Source organism: Siphateles boraxobius, unplaced genomic scaffold (genome assembly GCF_051911475.1).
Source record: "Siphateles boraxobius isolate OS27281-9 unplaced genomic scaffold, OSU_SipBor_1 41, whole genome shotgun sequence".
NCBI lineage: Eukaryota > Metazoa > Chordata > Actinopteri > Cypriniformes > Leuciscidae > Siphateles > Siphateles boraxobius.
Window position 1 is genome coordinate 21,617,248 of NW_027509042.1, and position 16,980 is coordinate 21,634,227.

The following is a 16,980-nucleotide window of genomic DNA, read 5'->3' on the forward strand; positions in this document are numbered from 1 at the left end:
AGCCAATCAAATACCTTATAGGAAATTAACAGCATGGTAAATAAAAACATAATACATAATACTACATAATAACTTAAGGATCTTAAATTATTATTATTTTTCATTAAATGTCATCTTGTTGTGTTTCTGGGTGCAAGAATCTCAGGAAAACAGGATCCAATTTGAAATTTTATCGCAAAATGTTTTCTAAATTATTGTGATTTTTTTTATAAATCATCTATGATTGTATAGCCTACATCGTTGTGATTGATTGTGATAGACTTTTGAAGAGCCTGTTAAGAAAGAATAATACATAGTTAATTAATATAATTTGAATACATAAAAAATATTTTTATTTCTAGAAAATATTCACATCATTAAAATTGCACTGTAATGTCACTCTTTACATTGTCGTCTTCTGGCCTTGACAATGTAACTTTGCCACAAGTCAAGACCATTCATCACATAGTTAGGCATCTAAAGATTTATATGCCCTCAGTTTGTCTTTACGCTCGGTTTCTCTATCAGGAAGGTGTAGAAGGCAGGCCACTCAACCGAGGTAACGTTAACCCTGTCAGATCGTCCATCCATTGACTGAGCGAGTATGGGTCGGCCAATCTGGTTCCTTCCGATAAAATTAACTTTTGCAAATAACAATCGCGGTCCTAGACAGTGAGTGACCTTGCACATTAAGATAAAATCTGATTTTCTCCCGTCATTGCTAACAAAACTTGCAAACTAGCGTTAGTGAAGTGGCCAGAGGGATCGTTCTGCCTCCACCTAAGCTCCGCCCACATAAAAACATCATCATGTTTACCAACTGAAAAGGGGTCTATAAGCAACTTAAACAGAAATATGTAATGTATGAAATCAAATAGATTCCAAAACGCGAAGACGTATCGGTAGCACCAATTAGAAAGATTGTAATTCAATTAGATTAAAAATGTATTTCCTTTATTTTAGTCTCAGACTATGACAAGCTCTTTTCGACCTCGTTTTATTTACAGGGAAGAAACCTCCTAGCTGGCCTACCTTTTCATCGTTCGTATCTCCAAGTTCACAAATGCACAAGCTTCTCTTACTGGTAGGCTACATACTGGTGTAGAAGAGGCGAGTGTGCAGAACTGCAAAACATTCTTTACTCCGTCCTTTCCAAATAATATACAGAGAAAGAACCAATGAGGTTGGTGATCAGTTTTTTATCGTTTTCTCCTTATGGTGTCGAGCGCACTTTTTTGAACTCCGTATAGGCTATAGTTAAACAACAAACGGTCGTTCTGATGAGCAGTGCACCACAAAGGGAGTAAATAACGACTTAAAATTTGTTCATTAAGCTCAAATGACCTGTGAAAACTTAGAATGATGCAAACAAATCATACGGACTACTTTTATGCTCTTTGTATGCTTTTTGGAGCGTGTATGGGGTCAATTATCACTTCAACCCTCTTTGTTTCACGGATGAAAACATCAGACAGTTTGGAGAGATATGAAGGTGAGTAAATGACAGGATTATTATTATTATTTGAACTATATTGTTCAAATTTTTCTTTGAGGCACATTAGCAGATATATCAAAAATCCTCCCTCCCTTTAACACCTGCCTCATTTAGTTTGGTTGAATCGCACTAGAGTTCGTTTTCCCCCTTGGTGCGGTTCGTTCGGGCAGCTGTGAAAGCAGCAATCGCACTCGGGTGCGGACCAAACAAGCGTACCGAGACCTCCTCGAAGAGGAGGTTTCAAGTGAACTCTGGAGCGGTTCATTTGTGGTGAGAATGTGATCCGACCTCGAACAGACTCAACAATATAATAAATACATAGACCTATTGGCCGCTTTGGAGCGTTGCTCCGATACGTCAACGCGTCCGCCATTTTGCTGAGGGCAAGACTGCGCTGTAAACAAATGCAAGTAAAGGGGTAAGCTGCGGTTTTCCTGGATAAAAACAATAATAACGTTTACAGTTATCAACCGATTTCAGTGGTTTGTACGTTACTATTACTAATTATATAATGACGAAATACAACCTGAAAAAAATGTTCATTCTTGTTTGTGAAAGGTAATTCCCCGAGACCTGTTTTCAATTGTGTGGCAATTTGTACAGTCCCAGGCAGCACAGGAAGCAGGCATTTTTTCTCAATTCCCGTAATGAGAGGTATGGGAAAGTTGCCCTCCGCAATATGGCGGCGCCGTTGTAGTACTCTCCAGCGGCCAATTCCTTTGGCCAACAAACGAACAGTGTATGATTATGATTTAGGCGGCATAATAGGTCAGAAGTCAGATTGGATCAGAACTTTCAAAATATTTATCCAGTTCATCTGGTTAGGGGTCGGAGTCATCACGCCGGTATGGAGATGAGTTTGTTGAGGTGTCCATGAGGCCTTCAGACGCCATCCTTCTTATGATGTACAAAGTACATCAGGATTTATGGGAAGTGTTCCCGGTTCCGGCTGATCTGAACTATGCAGCCTAACATTGAATTATAGCAATCTATAATGTGTTATGTGTATGCTAAGCCAAAGAGATGTGTTTTTAGTCTAGATTTGAACTGACAGACTGTGTCTGCTTCCCGGACAATGTTAGGAGGATTATTCCAAAGTTTTGGTGCCAAGTGTACTAGTCATCCAGTTTTTTATATCAGCTATGCATTCCGTTAATTTTGTGAATTGGTAAGTTTCGTTAGGTTTTGAGGAAATATAGAGCTGAGTATCATCAGTATAACAGTGAAAACTAATTCCATGTTTCCTAATGATATCTCCTAACGGTAGCATGTACAGAGTGAACAGCAGCGGTCCTAGTACTGAGCCTTGTGGTACGCCATACTGAACTTTTGACCGATAAGACATCTCTTCATTTACTGCTACAAACTGATAACAGTCAGATAAGTATGATTTAAACCATGCTAGTGCAATTCCACTAATGCCAACATAGTTTTCTAGTCTATTTAATAGAATGTTGTGGTCAATGGTGTCAAATGCACCACTAAGATCAAGTAACACTAATAGAGAGATACAACCACGACCGGATGATAAAAGCAAATCATTTGTGACTCTAATGAGAGCTGTCTCAGTACTATGGTAGGGTCTAAATCCGGACTGAAAATCCTCGCAGATAGCATTTCCTTCAAGAAAGGAACACAGTTGTGAGGATACTACCTTTTCTAATATCTTTGACAGAAAAGGCAAATTCGAGATCGGCCTGTAATTGACTAATTCTGTAGGATCAAGTTGCATTTTTTTAACAAGCGGTTTAATCATAGCCAGCTTAAAGGTTTTTGGTACGTATCCTAGAGACAAAGACAAATTAATGATATTGAGAAGAGGATCTATGACCTCTGGAAGCATCTCCTTCAATAGTTTAGTGGGTATAGGGTCTAACATACAAGTTGTTGATTTAGATGAGTTAACGATTTTGCAAAATTCTTCTTCTCCTATAGCAACAAATGAATCAAATTTTTCCTCAGGGAGACTGCAATGCACTCCCTGATGCGATACTGTAGTAGACGGTTGCATAGTTATTATTTTGTCCCTGATATTATCAATCTTATAAGTGAAGAAATTCATAAAGTCATTACTGCTGTGTTTCTTGGAAACTTCTGGGCTTGAAGCTTTCTTTTTCGTTAGTTTAGCCACTTTTTCAAATAAATACCTAGGATTATGTTTTTTTTTTCTTCTTATAGGGTTGAAAAATAAGCAGATCTAGCAGCTTTTAAAGCCTCTCTGTAAGCAATCGAGCTCTCCTTCCATGCAATCCGAAATACCTCTAGTTTTGTTTTCTTCCAGTTGCGCTCCATTTTTCTGGCTGCCCTCTTAAGGGCCTGGGTGTGCTCATTGTACCACGGCGTTGGACTATTTTCTTTAATCTTCTTTAAGCGCAGCGGAGCAACTGTGTCTAAAGTGCTGGAAAATAGAGAGTTAAAAGTTTCTGTTGCAATATCGAGTTCTTCTAAGCTATCTGGGATTCTGAGATGATGAAACTGATCAGGAAGATTATTGATAAAGCAATCTTTCATGGCAGAAGTGATAGGTCTAACATATTTATAACACGGAGTCGGCTTTGCAGCCTTGGCTAAATGTAATTTACATGAGACTAGATAATGATCTGAGATGTCGTCGCTCTGCTGCAGTATTTCAATGGCATCAACATCTATTCCATGTGATAATATTAGATCTAGAGTATGATTACGACAATGAGTAGGTCCTGACACGTGTTGTCTAACTCCAATTGAGTTTACAATGTCTTTAAATGCCAATCCCAATCCATCTTTTTCATTATCTACATGTATATTAAAATCACCAACAATTAGTACTTTATCTGCAGCCAATACTAATTCTGATAGAAAGTCAGCAAATTCTTTGATAAAGTCTTTATGGTGCCCTGGTGGCCTGTATACAGTAGCTGTCACGGTATACTAATTCATTGCTTCCTTCTCGTCTCGTGTTGTTGTTGTTGCATGAAAGCACGTGTGTTGTGGGCGTGATTGAGTGTCATTCCTTGACTCGCTCCAGCTGATCATCATATCATCACCAGCTGCAGCCTATCTCATTTCACTATATATGCTCACAGTTTTCTCATCTCCATTGTCAGATCGTTTGTTGGATGTTCGATGTTCCAGTCTTGTGTTCCTGAGTCTCTCGTCGTGTGTTCCTGTGAAGTTCGTCTTGATTGTGGATTATCATCGGTTGTGGATTATCACCGTTTGTGGATTGTTCTTCGTCTGTCTTCACCGCACCACTTGGGATTCACCTCGCTGACCATCGACGTCCCTGGGTCACCAGTTCCACGCCCGTGTCTTTCTGTTTGCACTTCCTCATTCCCTTAATAAAGAGTTATTTACCTGCTATTGCTTCCTGTTATCCATTGAGTCATGACAGAACGATCTGACCCTACCATGGAAGCAGCGGGTACTTCATCGACCAGTTTGGAGGACTTTGTTCATCACAGTATGAGAAGAATGGACTCGCAGGAGAGGAATTTGAATGACACGGGCCGTGCGGTACAAGCTTTGGTGACGCAGGTGTCCGAGCTGACCCAGCAGATTCTACTTCTTCGAGTTCCCGCTGCGCCACCCACACCAGCCGTTCCCCTCATTCCACCGGAGAATCCGACGCACGCCGAACCACGCCTACCGGTTCCAGAGAGCTACGCGGGTGAGTCTGCATACTGTAGAGCATTCCTGACCAGATGTGCCATGCATTTTGCTCTACAGCCCAGAACATTTCAAAATGAGCAAACTAAAGTGGCGTTTGTGTTGACTTTACTAACCGGCAAAGCAGCGCTTTGGGGGACGGCGGTGTGGGAGAATCAAGATCCCTGCTGTGCCTCGTTCCTGACACTCTCCGCGGAGATGAAACGGGTATTCGATCGTGCCGTCGCGGGGAGAGAGGCCGCTAGGGTGCTGGCCGACCTCCGTCAAGGTGAGAGGTCGGTCTCGGATTTTTCGATCGAGTTCCGAACCCTGGCGGCCGAATGTCAGTGGAACGAGGAGGCGCAGTGGGACATGTTCCTGCATGGGTTGGCTGACCGCGTCCAGAGGGAGATCTACGCCCTGGACCTCCCAACGACTCTCAATGGCCTCATCGACCTGGCTCTACGGGTGGACGCGCGGCTGGCAAGGGTCGGGAGTAGAGCTTTGTCCACCCGTCCTACAGGAGGAGTCGAGGTACAACGGTCCAGCGGCAGGGACGCGGTCAGCCCAGTCTTCGATCACGAACCCATGCAGGTGGGTCGAGCTCGGCTTTCCCGGGAGGAGAAGGAGAGGCGGAGATCCCGGGGCCTTTGCCTATACTGTGGAGGCTCGGGACACTACGCTTACAACTGCCCGGTAAAAGGCCAAGCCCGATAGTAAGCATGAGGCTACTATCGGGTGGGATCTCCGCCCAGAAGACCTCATCCACATCTACTCTCCTTCCGGTAAGACTGAGATGGTCAGCTCACCAGCACGACGGTCGAGCACTTTTGGATTCCGGGGCTGAAGGTAACTTTATGGACAGCACTTTCGCACACAAATTTCAGATTCCCCTCAGACCACTCACACAAAGGATTTCAGTTCATGCACTTAACGGTCAAGAACTCCCCACCATTTCATTTACCACGGAAGACATCACCCTCATCACTTCAGGCAATCACTCCGAGACAATTTGTTTTTACATTCTGGATTCACCCCTGGCACCCATTGTTCTTGGACATCCCTGGCTCACCCGTCACAACCCCCGTGTGGACTGGCAACATAAAGCTATACTGGAGTGGAGCAAGGAATGTCATAAGTCTTGTCTCGTGTCTGCTTGTCCGTCTGTGCCTGTTTGTGTGTTTCAGGAGGAAGTAGGGGATTTGTCTAACGTGCCCGAGGAGTACCATGATCTGAAGGAAGTGTTCAGTAAGTCTCGTGCTGCTTCTCTTCCTCCTCATCGTCCCTATGACTGTGCCATAGATTTAATGCCAGGTAAGTCTCCGCCTAAAGGCAAGTTATACTCACTTTCTGTTCCTGAAAGGGAGGCTATGGAGAAATATATTTCTGATTCTCTGGCAACCAAGCTCATCCGCCCTTCCTCTTCTCCAGCGGGGGCGGGGTTCTTTTTCGTGGGGAAGAAGGACGGGTCTCTGCGACCTTGTATTGATTACCGGGGGTTGAATAACATCACGGTAAAGAATACTTATCCTTTGCCGTTGATGTCTTCAGCTTTCGAGAGGTTGCAGGGAGCGTCCATCTTCACGAAATTGGACTTGCGTAACGCTTATCATTTGGTTCGTATCAGGGAGGGGGATGAGTGGAAGACTGCTTTTAACACCCCCAGGGGGCACTTTGAATATTTGGTCATGCCTTTCGGGCTGTCCAACTCCCCAGCAGTCTTCCAGGCACTGGTCAATGACGTGTTGCGAGACATGATTGACCAGTTCATATATGTTTACCTGGATGACATATTGATATTTTCCTCGTCTCTCCAGGAACATGTGCAACACGTCCGACGAGTGCTTCAGAGGTTGTTAGAGAATGGGCTTTTTGTCAAGGCGGAGAAATGCGATTTTCATGCACAGTCTGTTCCTTTCCTAGGATACATCATCTCGTCTGAGGGAATGCGTGTGGACCCTGAGAAGGTTAAGGCTGTGGTAGAATGGCCAAGTCCAGATTCCCGTAAGGCCCTACAGAGGTTTCTGGGGTTCGCCAATTTCTATCGACGTTTTATTCGTAATTTCAGCCAACTAGCCGCGCCTCTGACTGCCTTGACCTCCCCCAGTACTCCGTTCAGGTGGTCAGATACAGCCGAGGCTGTATTTGCCAAACTCAAGAGCCGCTTTGTTTCAGCTCCCATCCTCGTTGCCCCTGATTATTCACGGCAGTTCGTGGTGGAGGTCGATGCGTCAGAGGTGGGGGTAGGAGCAGTCCTGTCCCAGCGTTCTCCCACAGACGACAGGATGCATCCTTGCGCGTTTTTTTCTCATCGCTTGTCCTCAGCCGAACGCAATTACGACATTGGTAACAGGGAGTTGTTGGCAGTCAAGTTAGCCTTGGAGGAATGGCGTCATTGGTTAGAGGGCTCGGGGGTACCCTTTATAGTCTGGACTGATCATAAGAATTTAGAGTACATCAGAACTGCCAAAAGATTGAACTCCAGGCAGGCTCGGTGGGCACTTTTTTTCGGTCGTTTTGATTTTTCTCTCTCGTACCGCCCGGGGTCCAAAAACATCAAACCCGACTCTTTATCTCGCATTTTTGATCCTTCCGAACGCCCGTCTACTCCCGAGTGCATTTTACCGGAGAGTCTATTTGTCTCCACACTCGTATGGGAGGTCGAATCGAAGGTCAAGACGGCCTTAGAAGGGGTAACGCCTCCGCCCGGGTGCCCACCGAATTGCTTATTCGTGCCGGAGGGATTAAGGTCTGACGTCATTCAGTGGGGTCATTGCTCCAACGTGGCTTGTCATCCAGGAGTTTATCGTACTAAATTTCTAGTCAAGCAACGATTCTGGTGGCCACTTATGGCTCGTGACATTCACAGTTTTGTTTTGGCTTGCTCGGTTTGTGCCACTGGTAAAACTTCCAATCGACCCCCAGATGGGCTCCTTCAACCGCTGCCAGTTCCTTCGAGACCCTGGTCCCATATCGCTCTCGATTTCATTACCGCCCTCCCACCCTCCCAGGGTAACACAGTCGTTTTGACCGTGGTGGACCGGTTCTCGAAGGCAGCTCATTTTATTCCCTTACCCAAATTACCCTCAGCTAAGGAGACAGCGTTGACAGTCATTGACCACGTCTTTCGTTTACATGGCCTCCCGATGGACGTGGTCTCTGACAGAGGACCCCAGTTTGTGTCCAAATTTTGGCAAGAATTTTGTAAATTACTGGGAGCGACGGTTAGTTTATCCTCAGGGTTTCATCCCCAGAGCAATGGACAAACCGAGAGAGCCAACCAAGATCTGGAAAGGGTGTTGCGATGTTTAGTCTCCAAGAATCCTTCCTCATGGAGCCAACAACTTTCCATGGTGGAGTACGCCCACAACACGTTACCAGTGTCGGCTACGGGCCTATCTCCGTTTGAATGTAGTTTAGGTTACCAGCCACCTATCTTTCCCAGTCTGGAATCCGAGGTCGCGGTTCCCTCCGCCCACGCTTTAATCCAGAGGTGTCACCGCACTTGGACTAGAGCCCGCAAGACTTTACTCCAAGTGGGGGCGCGCACCAAGGCTAAGGCCGATCGCCACCGGTCAAAGCCTCCCATATACGTCGTCGGTCAAAAAGTGTGGCTTTCTACTAAGAACATTCCTCTCCGTTCCGTCTCTAATAAGCTTGCTCCCAAATTTATTGGCCCGTTCTCTGTCACCAAGATCATTAGTCCGGTGGCAGTCCGCCTTAGTTTACCTCCAGCGTACAGGAGAATACATCCCGTTTTTCACGTTTCCAAAATTAAGCCCGTGTTTCATGCTCACATTAATCCGCCAGTCCCGGTTCCCCCCCCGCCGCGTCTCGTAAATGGGGACACCACCTATTCGGTTAATCGTATTCTGGATTCAAGGCGGAGGGGACGTGGATTTCAGTACTTGGTGGACTGGGAAGGTTACGGTCCGGAGGAGAGAAGTTGGGTACCTGCTAGAGACATTCTGGATCACTCTCTGATCGATGATTACAATCGACAGGTAAGGGAGTCTGAGAACGCCAGGAGGCGTCCTTAGGAGAAGGGGTACTGTCACGGTATACTAATTCATTGCTTCCTTCTCGTCTCGTGTTGTTGTTGTTGCATGAAAGCACGTGTGTTGTGGGCGTGATTGAGTGTCATTCCTTGACTCGCTCCAGCTGATCATCATATCATCACCAGCTGCAGCCTATCTCATTTCACTATATATGCTCACAGTTTTCTCATCTCCATTGTCAGATCGTTTGTTGGATGTTCGATGTTCCAGTCTTGTGTTCCTGAGTCTCTCGTCGTGTGTTCCTGTGAAGTTCGTCTTGATTGTGGATTATCATCGGTTGTGGATTATCACCGTTTGTGGATTGTTCTTCGTCTGTCTTCACCGCACCACTTGGGATTCACCTCGCTGACCATCGACGTCCCTGGGTCACCAGTTCCACGCCCGTGTCTTTCTGTTTGCACTTCCTCATTCCCTTAATAAAGAGTTATTTACCTGCTATTGCTTCCTGTTATCCATTGAGTCATGACAGTAGCCAGCAGAATTCTCAAACGTGATTTATCGTTTACACAATATATTTTTACATTTAGCACCAACACTTCAAAATAATTATATTTAAAACTAGATTTCTTAGTGGTTTTGAAAATATTACTATAAATTACAGCAACACCTCCCCCTTTGCCTTTCGGACGAGGTTCATGTTTATAACAGTAATCTTGCGGGGTGGACTCATTTAAAGTAATGTAATCGTTTGGTTTTAGCCAGGTTTCTGTCAAACACAGCACATCTAGGTTATAATCTGAAATCATATCATTGACAATAAGTGCTTTTGAAGTAAGGGATCGAATATTCAGCAACCCAAGCTTTATCGTTTGCTCATCTGTATTATATCTGTTTTTTACTTGTTGAACATCAATTAAATTTTTAACCTTAGATAGGTTTGGAAGTTTTTTGTATTTCCAAATTCGGTGAACAGACACTGTCTCTATATGATGATATATAGGTGAAAGAGCCTCTATGTGATGGGATTTATCTGACCTTGGTGACGCGAGGCCGCTAGCAGACGGTCGGTTTAGCCAGTTTGTCTGCTTCCTGACCTGAGCCCAGTTACACCACCTGACCATGTTGCTTCTAGAGTCTAAGGCCATTGTTTGTTGAAGAAATCGTCACTGAAACGTTTGAGCTTCTGCAAGAACCAATGAGGTTCATTCTCGTGTTACGCAGCACGTTTGAGCTTCAGCAAGAACCAATGGGGTTCATTCTAGTGTTAGGCTGCACGTTTTAGCTTCCACAAGAACCAACGAGGTTACATTGAACACTTGAAAAGAGTTCCAAATAGTAGGTTAGTTTATATTACAATTTTTATTTAATTTACATGTTTAATTTAACTAGTGATATTTGACTAAATTGGCCCCTAACAGAAAGGCTTGTAATAGGAGTCAATAGGTGTAACCGGTTACACCATTTGACATTTCAGTTTAAAACCAAATTTGACAGGTATTATCATGGACACCTATATAATCATGTGGCATTGGTGGTAATATTGAAAATGTAATTTTTAAAGTTAATAATCATTTTTATAATAATGATGAATTATCAATGTATTCCCGGGGTCATACCATTTGAAATATAGTTAAGAATACCTGACCATACCCTAAAATTGTCAAATTATCTCACATTTTAAAGAGAGTTAATAACATTTGCATGCAGCAGTTAGTTTCACCGGGGGTTTGTCTCTGTGATATAATTTCATGTCACATGGTTTTCTTACATAATATTAACATTATTACTCCTTGAATGGTGGTTACACCACCTTGACACTTCAGGAATTTGACTTGACTCACATAATTCCCAAAATTAATTATAATATTCAGAACAATGGTGTCCCATTTACTTTTATTTACTGTTAAATAGTTCTAATTTAAGATTATGCCAAACAAGCTGATATGGTGTTTTATTGAGAATTTCACCTTTTTTAAACAAGATCAATTATTTGGGACAAAGTTTTGACGGTTACACCACATAGACATTTTTGCAATCATCCCCCAAATATTCTCTCAAAATGAATTAAAACCAGAAATTTTAGGCTTGGTCCTCAAAAAAGAGAATGTATGCAAGTAATTTGCCATTTTATTTTGACCTTTGAACCCTATTAAATTTAATTAAACCATATGGACACAAAAAAATGAGCGTCACGTCATTGACCCATTTATTATGTCTATGGACCCAACTGCCAAAGAACTCGGTTAAATACGAATCATACATGTTCTGTGTGAATGAATGGTGCAGTCGGCGCGGTTTCATTTAACACACAAACACGCGCTGAAGCACGTGTGACGCTTGAGCTGTTTATTTGCCTATAAGAGGACATGACTGCATGGACTTCCTCTCCAGACTCTAGATCAGCTCTTAAAGTCACTTAGTGAGCATTTAACCGCTTCGTTTCAGAAAAACATGTCATAAACACAGAAACAAAGACGCACATCGTGGTCCTCCGCTCGATCAGGAACTCTGTGTAATCCATATGGCCGTAAACATGGGCAGTCAATGTGCAACAAAGGTTCGTGAATTTCACAAACGGTTTTATTCCAGGCCTGTAGTTTTGTGCTGTTGTTAAAACAGCCAACCACACAACACGTTCTTCCCGGCATCACTGGACAGCATACGTACTAAAAAATTTGTAAATTCGTACAGGTAACATCTGCTACAGCCACCTACGGGACCAACACGCTACTTCCTTAGTAGCAAGGCACGCAGTAATGGCGGCGCTGCTGTACTTCCGTGCTTTGCCGGATTTGTGTATACTTAAACTCCAAACTAATATATCTACTGTAAAGTATTTTCTAGTCTGATCCTTCACTCGACACACATTTCTCACAGACCTTGTGAAAATAATCTTTGCAGAGACAAACCATTTCACATAAGATTAGGACCTTTTTAAGCATACTTCATGTGCACTTTATGGTTTTGTGGACTTACAATGGTCGCCACATGCCAATGTCCGTTAAGTCCACATGTTGTTTTAGGTTTCAGAAGGGCGGCCAATATGCGCACGATAGTGCCATTATGTCACAAAAGTGGGGTCTTAGAGGAAGATTGCAAGGGTTTAGGGTTCCATTTGGGACAGGGCCATAGAATACGATTATCGGCCGATACTGATCTGTGGTCAATCGGAGAATCCCTACTTTTTATTAAATAATATTTATAATAGATATGTTGTATGCATGTTGTGAAGTTGTGCCTGTAATGCAAAACTGATACGTATTCTACGTTCCAGTTGTATCATTTGTCAAGACGCAACGAAACATACTGAATTGTGTGGATGTCATTTTTGGCCAAGTGGTTGTCTTGCACTCATTATTACAAGCCGATAATTAAATAAATGATTATGTGGGAAGTATTAGCTGTATTATTAGATGTTATTTTGTGGGTATTAATGAAAATTAACCTAAATTCACTAAACTAAAAATGAAAATGAATAAAAACAAAAGCGAAGACTAAATGTTAACTGGTAAGAGAAACATGCATTCACTCATCTGAGCTTAGTAATTAATTATATTAGCCTACGTTTGATTACTCCATTAAAATAATCATGTTACAGTTACCGCTATATCAAAACAATACACTTAAATGTAGGTTTAAAATTGTACATATGACACATTTAATGTCTAACAACAAATATATTTAGCAAAATGTATATTTTCCACTTAGGAAACAACTACACTCATACTGCACCAACTAATCCTATTTTTTATCTGGACTGCCCAATAATATATCTGAATATTTGGCAAGGCAATCCCACCTTTGTCTTTTAGCTTCATTAGTTTAGAAATTTTAATCCATCGCATGTTTTTGTTCCAAAAAAACTTTGAAAGGTGTTTATTGATGTCTTTGAAAAAAATTGATAAATGACTGTATAGATTGAAAAAATATAAACGCTTGGGAAGGCCATTCATTTTTATAGCCAGAGAGACAACTGTAATAAGAAATACAATACAATAATACAGGAATAGACTGGTCTGGTTTAGACATAAATATTAATACATCATCAGCATAAAATGATGATTGATGATCTTCTCCTACCACTGTTGGAGAATGCCATTTTTGTTCTGTCTAATAAGTTCTGCTAGGGCGGGGTAGGCAAGTTCGGTCCTAGAGAGCCGCTGTTTAGCATCAACCCTAATCAAACACACCTGAACAAGCTAATCAATGTCTTCAGGATTACTAAGGCTATAGGCAGGTGAGGTTTTTTTACAGGGTTGCAGCTAAACTCTGCAGGGCAGCGGCTCTCTAGGACCGAACTAGGTTCTTAACTTGACTTCTAGGACCCTTAACTTGCTTACCCTGTGCTAGGGGTTCAATGACTAGAGCGAAGAGCAAAGGTGAAAGTGGGCAACCCTGCCTTGTACCTTTCCCTATGCACAATGGAGTTGGAGTGAGACCATTCGCAACCACTGTGGCCTTAGAGAAGCAGGCCTGTGGATTAGAGAAAAGCAACTGCACCCATCTAATAAAACTATCCCATAGGTAAAATTTTCCAAAAGTTGCAAACATGTCCCACTCAACTCTGTCAAAAGCTTTTTCAGCATCAAGGGAGATAAGTCTGCAACAAGTAGGCTATCTTGCCTTTCCTTTTGAACAAAATTAAAATTAACAGTTAAGAGTCTGCGTATATCATCAGTGCTGTAACCAGGGCTCAACAATAAATATTGTTTTCTATTGGCCCGGTTGGTCGGTGGCACCTTTCAACACCCCCTCTGGCCACTGAAACTGTCCAACTCAGGGCCCTCAATGCTGATGAATATTCATCGTTGATGAATAGGAGTTTGTGGTGTGAGGGCTAAGAGGCTACTTCTTCAGTTATTTTTAATTTGTTTCATTGATCTGAAGCCCCTCTCACAAGCAGCCACAGAAAGAGGTACGACTAGTACTAGTTTAACAATCAGCAAGAGGTTTCTGTATGCATTTTCACAGTGGTTATCTATGAAGAAATCTTTCCAGGCATCTACCTGCAGGCCTGGAAGTAAAGATTTTATAAGCACCTTAGCCACTCCATGTGTTGAGCAGTGTCGTGGTCACAGCTCATATGGTCCAGGACTTTAGCAAAATGGTTTGTTAGCAACAGGAGCTCTTTGCTTCCAAAGCTAGCTAATCCAAGCTAGCAATTTTGCAACACTTTCATGCTTCCCCACCATAACAGCTGCACCATCTGAACCAAATCCAACCAACCGTTTTTTTCCAGTCAAGAGTATCTGCTTTCTGAAGAGCTGAATCAAGACAATAGGTCAATTATTTACATTGCATCATTACAACACATTTCTTGCAATATATATTTTTACCATTTTTGATGGCAGTGTAGTGTCCAGGTGCAGTTGCATTTGGAAGTTCTTCCACGCCAATGAAGATATTTCTGGGAATACCTTTGTGGAGGATTCGAACATACACACCCTCCAACTCTCTTGCACTAATGAAGTGGACTGCCTTAATGTAATATAGGACATCTTCCCAAAGACCCTTAAAAATTACATCTGGAAATCTAGAATTAAAATATTTAAAATTTGTTTGGGATAATTGAAAATGTAGCTAATACAAACAAATAGCAGTATGGAAAACGTTCAGATATTTTAATGCAGTTCTAAATTATTAAACAAAAGGTGGATTACTTAGCTGACATTGTAATTATTTGTAATTCCGTTAAATTATCCAAACTAGACTTGCCGCTGTTTGGAAGCTAGGTGGTGCTATGGGCTCAATTTTTGTACAATAGTCTAAAAATAATGTAAAAAAATCTGATTTCAATCTTTGAATTTTAATGATTTTTTTATAAAAACGACATTACATTATACATGGCTATTATATTGTTCCTTGCACTGTGGCAAGCCTTTAGGCAAATGGTCTGAGGCTCTTTTATTACACACAAACTGCAAAGTTCTGACATAGAAATCGTATAAAAATGAATGAAGCTGTTTTAATGACACTGACAGTGTTGTAATACTAAATATTGCTTACCTCCGTCATGCAAAATCTTTGTAGTACTGAGATCCAATATCAACAAGTCAGTAGCCTACTCTGGGCTGTTCGTTCTTGAGGATGTATGAATCATGTGTTGATGAGCCTCTCGATGCGTTTATAATTCTCTTCATACGTCTCGCCATCAAGTTCAGTGGACCAGAGGAAGGGTTATCGGCAAGCCTTTTAGCCACCATGCAGGCTATGTGCTGTCAGCTTTTATCATGAGCTTCAAGGTTTTGCTTGTGGTAATTGCTTGTTCCAACAAAAAAGGCTCCCGACTTGTCTGCTTTTCCTGGAAACTGACGGCAAACTGAGCAAAACATCAAATCCTTTTTTTTCGTCATGTTGTACCCATGTAAATGTCTGCTTCCAAGACATTAGAAACAGACGTTTACTTTTTGCCTCATAATTTGAAGCTGCTGCAATGTTGCCGTCTCTTTGCTGTACTGGTTGTTACCAGGTGGCATAAGGGACAGTGCTAACAACATCCAATAAGGTAAGAGAAACCAAAAAGCATAACAATTATGATGTTCGTGAGATCACAGAAAAATTAAAGTTTAAAAAGGCTTAAAACACAAACTGTTGTTTGATTCTAAGATCCCATATGCACTCATATTGTCAAACGGTCGCAGGCAAATTATAAACTTTAGTGACGAGGCAGCAATGGCCCTCGAGCGTCTTTTTTATGCTGGCCCCGGGTCATCGTGCAGTCCTTATTGTTGAGCCCTGTGTCTGGTCTGGTTTAACTATCTTAGGAAAAATACTTTCCAACCTACATGCCAGAACTTTAGCCAGTATTTTAGTGTCTGCATGGCAGAATAAGTCTTCTTAATACAAAGGCAAAAGACCGTAACATCGCTTTTGGTCAAAAATGAGTTATTTATATTTTTGGCACATTCAAGACCTACTTTATCATGTGGATAAGTAGCTTGAGTCAAATCCGTTGTTTTTTGTGAGAAAATAATGGGTTGTCTTAACCGTAACATCCAAAAGCCCACGAGAAACCAAGGCAGAACACCGTACCACCAGTTACGGCTCTTTGGCTTTGTTTTGGAACGCTCACGCTTGAGTTACGGTACTCTGCCTTTGTTTAGCCGCGCGTCAATATGAAGTTACGGTGCCTGCGTTCTATCAAATAAGGCTACCTACCAGATTATACGGTGGTCAGCCTTTGTTTTACTCTCCATTAAAATTTAAATTACGATGTAGCCTGTGTAGAGCTGAGTACAGCTGCCATCAGTTCCTGTCTTCTGATGTCCTCAGAGATTTGTCCTGCACACTAATGCGGTCAGAACATTTAGTATGGTCTGAAACCGCTCCATCGACAAACGTGCGATAACGATCGCGAAGGATATATGCAGAGATGACAGAAAAATGTTACACATGCCATATCAGGTGAATACAACAAAGAACTAAAGCCCCGCTTCATCCAGTTCGATACCGGACCTGGTTGAAACAATCATGCATCTAGCTGGCAGAGTGCCAAAACTTCGCCGGCGCCTTCAGCACCACCCTGAACCCCGTCGAGCGGACGGACCAATATATCACAGGGAGTGATAATAATGAAGCAATAGGGTATATTGGTGCATAGCATACAACATAAGGAAGCAAGAAGTGTTGCTGCATACAACATCAGACCAGCTTTTACAAGCAGGTTACAAATACAATCACAGCGTCCGGAATTAATCCGCGGGACGAGCGAAGTGCACAAGCACAATAATAGGGTAGACAGCTGAAACCACAGAATACTGAAAAGACGCGAAACACAGAAGGTTGTGCTATAAATGCATTAGTCGTCTAGGTAGTCCAGAACGCTCGCTTCCTACTGAGTCTCAAGGGGGAAAGCACTGCATGGGCTACTTTTTGTGAATG